Raw genomic sequence first — 13,133 nt, 5'->3', positions numbered from 1 at the left:
TCGCGTGTGCTTTCAATCACAGAGCGTTACAATGTCGTGCTCCCGGTTCTCCTCGTCTGCGTTCTCTTCGTATCAATTGCCTTCCCTCTTTTCCACCCAAGATGGCGGCTGCTGTTTTGGGCACCTTCTGGTTTTGGTTTCGCCTTTGTTCTGAGCGCCAGGCACCTTCTGGTTTCGGTTTCGCCTTTGTTCTGAGCGCCCCCTCCTTTGGCTCCTCTGCTGTATTTCCTCCTTACTTTCCCGCCTGCTTCCGTATCTTCTTCCTTCGCTCTTTTGCTCCTGTTCTGTGTCGTGCCTATGCGTGACCCTGTGCCTTGGGGTGCGCTTGCTCGGCCCGCCTATTACTATTTTGAGCCCTTGCTTAGTTGTGGTTGTGCGGTATGGTCGCTTTCGTTTCCGATTTGGGCGTCGGTCAGACGGGGCTTGTTTCCTCGTAGTGCTACCCTCTTCCACCTCCACAGCACACTGTTTTGCTCGACTGTACTGCTTTTCTTCCCCTAGCTAAGATGGTGGTTGTCGTTCTGTTGTGCGGTGGTTTCTGGTTTCGGTTTTGATTTTCACCGAACCTTAATTCTTTGTTCTAGCGCCCCTCCGCCTTCCGTTCTCGCTGTGTATCCAGCCGTTCCCCCTTCTGCAGTCTTTTCCTTTGCCCGCCGACAGATACGCGCCACTCTGGGGAGGGGCTAATGCTGAAGTGGTGCCCAGCTGTGGAGTTCCTGTGAAACAGAATAGACATGAACAACTATGAAATTGAAAGCGGGTGATGGGGACATCTTGTCAGTATCTCCATGTGAAGGGAAACTTGGGCTGTGAGCCTTTCCTCTCCATATATGAATGGATCGCCTACATGCAGGTTCTCACCTGGGTGGATTGGGGTGACAGGGGGAAACTAACTAAACAAGCTAGAACCAGAACAAACAGATCTTGCAAATTAAACAATAGAAAACAGGAGCTCGGATGAGATGTGAATGTTTGAAGGGGAGTAAAATCCTACATGCCAACACCTGGCGGCAGGGAGGAAGGCCTGCACAAATGTCAATTTAAAAGCAGAGGCCTTCAAAGAGGCAGGTCCTCACTAAGGCTGATAGGGTTGGATCAGAATACTGGGTCAGATGCGAGGCACTTGTAAGACTACAGACAAGCAGTTGTTTTGTCAGCCCAGTCTCTCGGAAAAGGGACTCCCTCTGAAGTCAGAACAACTGAATGGCTGGTAGAACTGGACCAGAATCGGTCATGCCTAAAGCTGCAGTCTGAAAGGCTGCCAATCATAAGTCAGGATGGTAAATCTGTGAAGAGTCAAGTGAGACCCGGTGGGATGCACTCTGTCAGGCACATGGTGGGCTGGGTTCTAGCTTGAAAGATTAAATAAATCTGAGGTCATCTGTCATGCTTTGCGCCTCTGGTAGCCTGGAGCAATGCTAAATACAGGTCAAACCCAACCTGCTGTAAGGCTGGGCACTCAACGGGTCCCTCCAAAAGTATCGTACCACCAGAGCAGTCAGAAACATGACTACAAAACGTTGGCAACATTTACTCAAAGGACCGGTTGACGTATCAGGCTGTTAGGAATGGGACTGAGTCAGTTATCTTAGGCATATACATGGAAAACTATTGAAAGAAAACACAGAAGATGCCTCCTGTATCTCGGTGACGTTCGTGCTGGGGCAGTAATACACGACGCTTTTGGACAATCGAACAACCATCAATTGGACAAATTAGAGCCTAGACAGGCCTCTGAGGGACACTGCACTGCTGGGAAAGCGTATTTCTCTGTATGCAGGTACATCTCTTTATGGAAAGAAATGTGGTAGGTGTAATTATAGAATTATCGCTTTTTACGAGATAAAATTAACTCAAGGGGTACACTAATCTTACATGTGGCCGCTCTGATTTATGCCTGTGCTTTTTAAGTGCCCATTTCTTGTGTCATCGACATGGGTCAGTGGCCATGGAGAATGGGAGCTCTACGCAAGGCCGCTGTGCACTGCCAGGTGTGACAGGAAGGTGCAGCCTTTCCCACAGAAGGTAAACCGATCGCTCTCTAAATGTGTGGGAGAGATGCAGGGAAGGGAGTTGTATTTAAGCTCTTAACATCTGTGAATGGGGACTGGAAGAGCTTTCGACTCGGTCTGTCCTGGTCAGGTGGGAGCATCTCGACTAGTCCTTACATTGCATTCCGGTACTTGATCTGCATTTAAGATAGGACAAATAAAAGTAGCAGAATGCAGAGAAAAATATTAAATAAGGGTTCCTACATAAGGTGTGCATCAGACTACAGAACTGCTCGGCCGACCTTGTAATCAACCCTTTTTACTTGTTATATTTTAATGTGGGGTTGGTTTACTCTTTCTACCTATATGGCACACATCCTCACATGTCTTTTCGTTCACGACTCCAGTGTATTTTAGGTCTGGCTTCAGACAGTTTTAGGTGTTGCAAGAGGGAATTATCAACACCAAACATCCAGACTTTGGTATAGACTACTTACGCTAATGTCATGTTTGGGTGAGCCAACTTGTTTAAAGTTAAGTTTTAATTTTAAAGTTTACCAGATGAATCTATGCCGCCTATAACACAGTACTGAAGCATGGAAAGGGCATTATGCTTGGGGAAACAAATTGAAATAGTATCCTTGTTTTAAAAAATTGCTTTGAAATTTCTTTGAAGAAAAGCAAGGTGTGAATGCTATACAAGAGGCTATTCAATTCATTAAGTTGAAAGCTTTTGAGGTCTATAATGTCTCCTTATGGCGGATGAAACGCCAGAAAATGAAGCGTCCACTGGGCACTGAATCACATTTTACCGATAAATTTAAATGACCAGTCCAGGCTAGTATACCCATTACACACATAGGCCCTGATTATGAGCGTCCGGGCTCTGACACCATGAGGGATATTATTTACTGCTGCTATTTTGAATATTTATTCATAACTGATCTTAGTGCAGAATCTGAGGCGGTATGGGGACTCCAAAAACTGAATCACACAGAAGATGAATCATCTGGAGCTGGCCACAGGGTGCTAGTGCCTACCTCCTCCAGCACCCCCTCCATGCCCCAGGGCCCGCACAAACAAGACATGGATACTCCTGGGGATTCTGCACTGATAATCTGTAAAATAGTTTGACAACAACCATTCTTTGTATAATTTTGGGGAAAATACAACTTTGTTTAATTTCTAGTACCTCTTGAAGGGGGAGTGGGCGCAGATGGTGCTCGTTTGCCTCTATTATTTTTTAATTTAAAATTCAGAGAGTTAGAACTTTCTCTAAATCAACAATCAATTAGGATATATAAAGCGCAGTTTATCACCTGATTAGATATTCAATACTTTATTGAAAATTAAACAGAAGAACAAAACAGCAGAATAAAACAAAATAAAACACAATAGATAAAGGGGCTCACAATGTTGGTTGTGTCAGACTTGCAGGTTAAAGATATTTTTGAGCAACTCTGGCAGTGTGCTGATTTCATCTATCACGGTGCTCTAAGGTATACAGAGGGAGCATCTGACACTCCTCAAATCATGCCAGGCATTCAGTGGTTGAGCCGAGGTGTGACCTCACCACTTGTGATCCCAACCTGAAAGGAGAGGGTGACATATAAATTTCCCGAGGGCATTGCGCGCTTGCAATGGGTATTGGCCTAAACAGTAAACACCTGTGACTTTCAACTGAGTCCAAAGGCAGTGGGCCGTACCCTAGTCTTGTGAGTGGTTAGCCAGGACTCCAGGTCACAGGAGGCAACATGTTTGCAACACATTCATTTATTTACAACTAAATGTATTCTGGGACTTCTAGTCCTGATTAATTCAACTTGAACCAGTTGGAAAACACTATTAGTGCAGAAGGTAACAGATAATGTTGTGAAGAGAAGCATCTAGAGGAATAATTTTGTTATTAAAGTAGACAACAACTCGTTTCCACTTTGCTGCATAGCAAGCTCTCGTCGTAGGTTTATTTACTTCTCTCAGGATAGTTATACAGTCTGGAGGCAAATTTAATATCCATATTCTATGACCTCAGGAGCCAAATCACTAAGTTGAGCTGATTGGGATTTGGATGCTTGATTTCTCCATGGTTCTGGGTGAGAAGACTGGAGGTGAGATGCAGCTTTTGAAATGGAACTACTGAGAGCTCTAAAAGAGTGGTGTGCCATGGTTGACAGGCCCACGTGGGAGCTACCAAAATCAGTGTAAGTGATGTTTGCCTGAGTTTCCACACCAGAAACGGAAAGAGCGGGAGAGGCAGAAAAGTGTAGGCAATTATCCCTGACCAATTCATCCACAGAGCATTGCATTTGGAGAGAGGGTGTGGGAACATGGAGGCGAAATTTGGGCATTGTGCATTGTCCACTGTGGAGAACAGATCTATTTTCAGGTATCCCCCTTGCTGAAAGTATGGAAGGAGAACTTGGGGATGAAGTTCCCAATCGTGTATTTGCTGCATCCGTCTGCTGAGGAGGTCAGCAATTTCATTGTTCACTCCTGAAAGGTGTTCTGCAAGAAGGTAAATTTTGTGAGGGATTGCCCATTTACAAATTGTCTGAGACAGGCATGTGAGTTGGAGAAAGAGTGTCCCTCCCCGTTTTTGTACATAGTACATCGCAGTCATGTTGTCAGTGCGGACTAGGACAACTTTGCTTGTGAGATGAGACTGTAAAGCTTTGAGCACTAGAAACACTGCTAAAAGCTCTAGATAGCTGATGTTGAGACATTTGTGTTTGTCATCCCAGACACCCTGAATTGTGTAAGGATGGCTATGTGCACCCCAACCTGTGAGAGATGCGTTTGCTGTTAGCACGATCTGTGGAACAGGGTCAATAAAAGGCTACCCTTTTGATACAATTTGTAGCTTCCACCAATGCAGAGCGATGGGTGCGGCTGTCGACCAAAACTAGATCTGTTAGTTGACCCTGTGACTGATTCCACTGACGTGCTAAGCATTCTTGTAGTGGACGCATGTGTAGTCTTGCATGAGGCACTATTGCAATGCATGATGCCAAAATTCCTAGTAGCCGTATAAAAAAATCCTGGCTGGCAAGGTTTGGTCGGCTTGGAACTGCAGCAATAAAGACTGGATGTTGCAAATTCTGGCTGCATTGGGAGAGGTTGGAGCAGTGTGAGTGTAGAGAGTGGTTCCTAGATAAGATGGTATCTGTGAAGACTGTAGGTGAGCCTATTCCATGTTGACTGTGAAACCCAATTGGTGGAGTAGGTGTAGCGTGGTCCGAGTGTGTTCTAGGCACTTTTGGTGTGTGCTGGCTCTGATGAGCCAGTCGTCTAGGTACAGGAAGACGTGAATTTGTTGTCTTCTGAGATGAGCTGCCACTACTGCTAGACATTTGGTAAATACTCTGAAAGCTGTAGTTCCTCCGAATGGCAGTACTATGAAACTGGTGGGGTTTGCCTGCTATAACAAATCTGAGATATTTGCAATGAGCTGGATGAATGGGGATGTGAAAATATGCATCTTCTAAGTCTAGCGTAGACATAAAATCCCCTAGCCGTAAAGTGGAAGGACCTGTTGAAGCGTTACCACGTGGAAGTGTTCTGACAGTATGTAGTTGTTTAACACTCTGAGTTCTAAAATTGGTCTTAAGGAGCCGTCCTTTTTGGGGTTCAGAAAATAGTGAGAGAAAACATGTGAACCTTGGTACTGTAATGGAACTGGTTCTATTGCTCCTTTCTCTAGGAGAGATTGCACCTCTTGCTTGAGTAACTGTAATAGGTCTGACGACAGTTTGTTAATGCAAGGAAGAATGTTAGGAGTGGTGGTAAGCTCCAGGCAATAACCATGTTGGATAATGTCGATCACCCATTTGTCGGTTTTTATGGATTTCCAAATGGAGAGAAATTGTTGAAGTCTTCCTCCAACAGATGTTAAGTGATCGACGAATTGTGGACAAGTCACTGTTAGGGGAAGGGGTGTTAAGCCTCGTAACATCTACACCCCTACCTTTGGAATGGTTTCCTCTATATCCTGCTCTATAGAAACTTCTAGATGTAAAGCATTGATTGTTGTTTTTATAAGAGGAAGCATTTGGGTCTGAGGATGTTTTAGATCCTGCTCTGTAAAAGGAATGGCAAAAGGAGCCTCTATTTAATGGGGACTGGAACGCTTTCATGGACTTTGCCACTTCAGTATCTTTTTTCATTTTTTCTAAGGACTGGTCGACTACAGTACCAAACCGCTGTTCTTTGCAATGGGGGTGTTTAAAATGGACTGTTGAACTTCAGGCTTAAACCCTGAAATCCTAGCCATGCATGCCTTCTAAGAAGAACAATGGTATTGATCTCCGTAGCTAAGGTGTCAGCTGCATCTGGAGCATATCTGATTAAGGAGTTTTCCCTCTACAACTAACTGTTGTGCCTTAGCTTTGCGTTCTTCTGGGAGGTATTGGAGCAGCTGCTCCATTTCATCCCAGTGTGCCCTGTTATACCTAGCTAGTAGGCCCTGTGTGATCGCGATGCACCAGTGATTAGCGGCTTGAAAGCTAATCGTTTTCCCCGAGGCATATATAAGCTTATATTCTTCGTCTGGGGGAAGTGCATCACCAGAGGTTTGTGAATTAGCTCTTTTGCAAGCATTGGACACTACTAGGGAGTCAAGAGGTAAATTGTCCTTTGATAAACAACGGATCTGATGTTGAGGGTTTATATTTTTAATTTACTCTTGGAGAAAAGATATGTGCTCGTATAGGGGCTTTGAAGATATCCTCTGCATGCCTCATCATGCCTTTAAGCATCAGGAGTGTGTGCCTTGACCTGTGTGTGGACTCAAGTGTTTCAAATAACAAGTCTTCTTTTAAGGACTCTTCATGTAAGGCCACCCCATGATACTCTGCTGTTCTAGCAATGAGTTCTTGATAAGCCATATTATTGTCAGTTGGTGACTGCTTTGCAGGGTAAAGGTCTGGGTCATTACCTAATGGAGGATCAATGGTGTAATCATTCCATGGGTCTACATGCAAATAACTGTCCATATCAATGTGATCCCCATCTTGATCTGTATGTGGAGATCCCTGAGGTGTTATGTGTGAAGGATCCTCAATTGTTAATTGTGGAGAATATGGTGGAGGTGGAGAGGGTTGTGGTGCAGGATAAGCAGGGCAGGTAGCCATGTCCTTCTTGTTCTTCAGAAGAATCTTATAGACAGGGTCCTCTGTAGTAAGTTTGTGTTTTGCTGGTGTTTTAGCATAAATATAAAAATATATAAATTCTTTCCCGTTAGTATCTAATTTGGCCTTAAGAACGTCTAAAATTGGTTCTGGAGGCTCAGGGACCCTCTCCTTAGATTTCAGTGTCAAAATCGATTTGTCCTTGGGAGAGGAAGGTTTCGGCCCTGAAGTGAGTTTCTGTTTCGGAGGGAGGATTTTGTTTCTAAAACATATTTTTGTTTCAGAGCAGAGGGTTTTGGCTCCAAAATTGTTTTGTTCTTTGAGTCTGAGGGTTTCGGATCTGAAGGTAATTTCATCCAGATCAGCCAGAGCCGGAAGGCCCACTATTTGTTTTGGTGCCGAGCCAGTAGGAGGGTGTCAGAAACATTGTCTCCTTGGCCAGAAGGCTGAGGTAGTGCCGAAGCTTTAAGCGTTTGGAAGAGGTTTTAGGGGACAAGGGGTCATCGGTACTCACAGGAGATTGTCCCGGAGGCACACCTTCGGAATCTAGGTCGATCTCGAGCTTAGGATGGAACTCTGAAACAAAAAAAAGGCATCTTCTTCCTCTGCGGCGGACACTTCTATCTCCTTTTGTTCGGATTCTTCCCTGAAGATATCCGGAGTGCGATGAAGGCTTTGGCGTTGCATTTCTCATCGCTGAGCCAGTCAATTGCAAAGAGTCTTCTTTTTTTTTTATCCTCATATATGCCACCAGAAAGTATCAACTCTAGATGGGATCTCTCTCAGGGCCACTGACACCAATCGATTTTTTGATTCCGCCCCTGGATATAGTGCTAGGCCTGCAGAGGTCAAAGTATCCAACTTTCATTACCGTTCCGATGTACCTTGTCCCTTGGGAGGACCGGACCACAAACCTCTGGCATAATCATTGGACTGTTTATTTATCGGACCATACTTTCAAAGCAGACCATACTTTAGTAGCGCCCTCTCCGCTACACAACATATCAGACTGACTAATGGCCATGATATTTCTTAGGCAATCAGCGAATCTCGGGGGGCCTCAGATTTCCACTCTCTGCATATCTCCCTCCTTGCAATGACAATAACATAGAATAGAAACTGTGTGGCACTTTCTCTGATGTTATATCCATGTGGGAGGCCTAAGAGGATCAAACTCGAGCTGCAGATAACTGGTGTTAATAATACCTCCTCTAAAAGCCTACCCACCTGTCTCCAGTAACTATTGATTTCTGGGCAGTCCACAAACATATGTATGTCGTCAGCTGCAGGGAATTTACATCTTGGGCAAGAATATGGATTCCCTGAGATCTTTGATAGTTTCGCGGGAGTCCAATATACTCTATATGCAATGAACAGGTGGTTCCTTCTGAGGTTGGTAGGTTTTATGATCATCTGTGAGATGGTAAATGAGTCTATCCAGACCTTCGTCATCTCATCGGTATTATCAATGAAAAGGTTATCCAAAAGCTTCGTAATTTCGGGCTGTACATTATCCTTTGCACCCACTAAAGAATTGTACCAAACTGAGATCTCCCCTTTCAAACCTCTCCCTCTATTGATTAAGTCTAGGATCTGGATCTCGTCCTCATTACCCCAACCCTGCCTCCCCCACCAAGAAGACAATCGATAATATTTAAATCTTGTGAGGGACTCCCCGTTAAATTAGATAAGAGATTCCCAGTCCATTAATTGAGAGTTATTACAGAGGTCACCCCATTTCACAAAACCCGCCTCCCTCAGATGGAGGGCCAGTAGATCTAATAGACATTCAGGGGTGCCCGGGGAATCCCATATTGGGGCTTGGGCATTATAATATGGGATCCCCAGAATCTTGCATATAGACTGCCAATTCTTAAGTGCCGCCTGTAATAGCGTCAAGCCGACCTTTTTGTAGAATTTCTGATTCCCGAATTTGTAGAGGAAGAATTCTAGGCCTTGTGGCTGGTCAGATAACATTGCTCGAAAGAGACGGCCATGAGAAGAGGAGTCCAGGTTATTTGCAAGGAGTCTAAAAATTTAAAACTGAAAAGCATAACAGTACAAAAGCAGATCAGGGAGAGCCAGCCCCCCCACTTTTTTTTTCACAACCGTATTTATTGAGAGTTCAGGCAAGCATCGATACAGTTCTCCACAATCAGGAGGATACTGTCAGTAATATGCAAGTAGTAGAATGACCAGGAACCCAAATTTTAAAGCATTCCCCACCCCACCCCCTGCCCTACCAACCCCCATAAACATACCCCAACTCCCTTCCCCAGCTACCCACCCCTTATCCCACCCTAACCCAGTGCACGTGTTCACAATATAACAAAGACAGAGGTAAGGCAATGTAGGTGTCAGACATCAACCTAAGTCCCAGGGTCCACATCCGGAGGTAGCACATCATCTATGTCAACAGGTGGGTCCAGGGTCAGCCCTCTGTAGTCCGCCCACCGCTTCCAGATTTTATAGTGTTTCCGGGGGCACCCCCTGGCCTCAAACACAGGTAATTCCAGCCCCATAAGAAAGTCTAATCCCGCCTTCCAGGCGCTGAGTGGGGGGGCACGGTCACTCTTCCAAGCCTTCGCCAGATCCCGTTTAGCCACAACCAGCCCCAGTAACAAAAGATGTCTTTTGTAGATGTTGCCCCCCACTTTCTCCAGGACATGGAGGAGGCCCAGCCTTGGTGTACGAGGGAGGTCCCACCCCAGCACTTCCGATAGGCAGTGTTGGACTTGGCCCTTAAGGCAGGTTCACCCCTAATCTTTTTGCTTTTAATCTGTGATATGCGTGGATGATTTTCTGGTCTGTGCGCACTTTTTCTCTGTGTCCCAGAGTAAAGTGCGTGCATGTAGTGAGGCTGGCCTGCTCTCCCATAGGGATGCATGGGGAATGTCTGTGTCCCTAGTAATTCCTGATGTGTGGGGAGTGCATGCTCGAATTTGGTATGTGCGTGTTCGTGGGAATGAATGCTTCGCAATGATGTATGTTGCGTGAATGTGGCATGTGTAGAAATGCCATTTCTGGGACTTGGCATATTGCTGTAAAATATGCCTGCAGTGTGATTGGCTGGAGCTGGCTGGTGAGCCTGGCTCCAGGAAGGCTGGATGGGTCTGCCCGGTGGTGAGTGTGAGATCAGCATGCTTGATGGCTTGGGTGGAGTGCACTTGGTCCCTGATGGGCCTGGACTTTCCCCGGACAATGCTGGCTCCACCCCCTGTAGTGCGACTGATGGCCCTAGCCCTGCCAGTGAATAGAGAGGGTGGTTGGGGTAAACAGAGTACTTCAGAACCAGCTGCGACTGGTTTTCCCCCACCCTGCACCCTGAGACAAAGGGATTTTGCTGTATAAGAAGGGGCTGTGTCCCCATACAATTGGTCCTGTTCTTGGTTCTGCCTAGGATCCTGCCAGAGGGGGCTGCTGCTGCTGCAGGGGCCAAGAGGACCGCCACTTGGCTGTCTCCCTGCCTGGAGACCCAGTGTGCTGGCTCTGGCCCTGCCTTGCCCCTCTGCCTGCCTCCAGACCCTGCTGGAGCTGTTGCTGTGCCTGAAAGCGCTTCTACTAGATTTATAGCGCTAGGAGCGCTTTCCTTATGCCCCAGCGCTCAATAGCGCTTTGCTTTTATTTCTGGCGCTTGGGAGCGCTTTATTTTTCCTCCCTGCGCTGGGAGCGCTTTGTCCGCCTAGCGAGTGCCCACCTCGCTGATTTTCGCCGATTTCTGGCGAGCGAGTGCCACCTCGCTGTATCTTTTTAATCAAAGGCCGGTGCCCACCCGGCATTGCCCCGTTGTTGGATTTTCTAATTACCACGAGGGAGCCCACTCCTCGGGTACTGGGAGCCCGCCTGCCTACCTGGACGGGCCGCCGCGCTGCCCGCGACGACCCGGAAGTGCTCTGGCCGTCCGGCCAATCCCAGCGCGGCCCCTCGGAGGCCGACCAGAAGTCCCGTCCTCCGCGCCGCAGCGCGAGCAGGAGTCTTCACCGGTCCCCCGTGTGCGGATGGAGACCGGCAACCTTCCCCCGCTGCTGCCGAGGAGCAGAGAGCCGGTGAGTGCCTGTGAAGGGAGAGGGGCGTCGGGACACATTGTCGGTGTCCGCCCCTCCCCCGTAGCGCGACCTCGCGCTCCTGAGTATTTGGGGCCCGCGAGGCTCCTGGGGCCATTTCTTTTACTTAGAGCCTTGCGAGGCTCATGGTGCCTTACCCTCGAGTCCGTGGAGGACTCCCACGCCCCGCAATGAGTGTTTAGAGCCACAGAAGGCTCAGGGGGCATTTTCTGTTGTCGAGCCCAGAGGCTCGAGGGGCATTAGTTATTGTTGAGCCCCGAGGCTCTGAGGAGCCGGTTGTTCTTTGAGCCCAGTGAGGCTCCAGCCACAGTCCTTTCCACGAGCCTGAGAGAGGCTCCTGCGTGCCCTATTTTGTTTGTGAGCCCAGAGAGGCTCAGGGGCACTTCTGTTATTTTAAGAGCGCTGAAGCTCTATTTGCGCATTTTGTTTGGCAAGCCCCTGAGAGGCTCCTTGCCCACTTGTTCTTGAGCCCTCCTGGCTCCAACGTTGTGCATCTGTATTTAACAACTGTCCAGCACTTAGTGGACAGTTGCCACGTTTAGGTTTGTGTGCTGTGCTGCCTGCGCAGCTTCCCTGACATTGAGACTCAGGGCATTCCGCCCCTTTCGAGGCCAGTTGGCCTGAGGGACCCCTTTATGAGTGTTGTGCTTTGTGCACCCCGCGCATTGTAATTTCTTGTTATGTAATTCTTGCGCATGTGTTCTAACCTGTACCTTTTCTAAAAGTAACCTGACTAGGTATTCTTATGGTTATCCCCTTTTGCTAAATGTGACCTGCAGAGAGGATTGTTTATGTTTATCCATTATGCTAAATGTGACCTGCATAGTAGATTATTGATGGTTCATGTTATGTTTAGGTTTCCTTCCCTTTGCTAAGAGTGAACTGCTTAGGTGTTGGTATTCCTTCCTTAGGTCCTAGTTACCTGCGTGATTTACCTACAGTGTGTTAGGGTTGCGTAGGAGGTCCTTACTGTTCCAGTGATTACTGGATGTGTGTTGCATTTGTAATTTTGGTGCTACTCATTCTATGTTTACGACATAAGTGTATATCTACCAGTATTATCTTCTAACAAGTGCCTACCCCTGACAGTGGTCCATGTGGCCCTGTCCTGTACATAATTCCCCTTGTAAATTCTGCCCGTGCCTCCGGCACATTGTACAGTTTGCGTGTGTTATCTAATGTGTTTTGTTTATTATAATACAAAGGCTATTTTTGATATATATCCTTGTGTGGAGTCTTTCTTTGTGGTGGGCCTTGGGTGTTGTTGCTGGGGTGCGTGCGCAAATACTTAACTCATACCGCCTCCAAGTTTAGCCTAGACTGCTCGCGCCACGCTACCTAGAGGGCGAGTGGGGGTTGCCTTGGTGTGTGACTCCCCTGCCCTGACTTTAGAAATGGTGATCCCTGACTGACCTCGACGCGAGTCTTGGCCGGCCAGGGTCCCGTTTCTAACAGGCAGTTCCATACCCCATTCCAAAATCAGGTCAGGCCCCCACAAGACCACACCGTGTGTAATAGTGTCCCCCTTTCAGCTCGACATCTCAGGCACTCTGGGGCGGCAATAAGGCCCGCTCTCCACAACCTTTCCCTAGTATAGTACGCCCTGTGAAGGTATTTAAACTGTATAAATCTGAGGCGGACAGCTATGGCAGCCCCACGGGGGGATTCAAGGGCCTTTCGCCAGTCATCCTCATCCAAGGGGCCAACATCAGTCTCCCAGGAGGCCTTCAGTGTCAGGAGGGAAGAGGAGCAATGCGTAACCAGGGAGCGGTATATTTGGGAAACCTTCTTGTCGCCCAGGTCCCCCATGAAAAGTTTGGCTTCAATTGGGCTAAAGTCGGGAAGCTGGTCTATACCCACCAGGCTCGGGCCGAGGGCATGGCGGAACTGGAGGTATCTGAAAAATTGGGTCTTGGGCATATGAAATTCGGAGCTAAGGTCCTGGAAGGATT

General features: G+C 47.3%; 1 protein-coding gene across 1 annotated transcript in view; it reads right to left on the bottom strand.

The window, feature by feature from the left end:
• The window catches only part of DIAPH1 (diaphanous related formin 1), a 1,314,985-nt gene that overhangs the window by 564,243 nt on the left and 737,609 nt on the right, over positions 1-13,133 (bottom strand). The gene's annotated exons all lie outside the window — the stretch shown is intronic.

The sequence above is a fragment of the Lissotriton vulgaris genome, chromosome 7 (genome assembly GCF_964263255.1).
Source record: "Lissotriton vulgaris chromosome 7, aLisVul1.2, whole genome shotgun sequence".
Taxonomy (NCBI): Eukaryota; Metazoa; Chordata; class Amphibia; order Caudata; family Salamandridae; genus Lissotriton; species Lissotriton vulgaris.
This window is presented reverse-complemented; position numbering and strand designations above follow the sequence as displayed.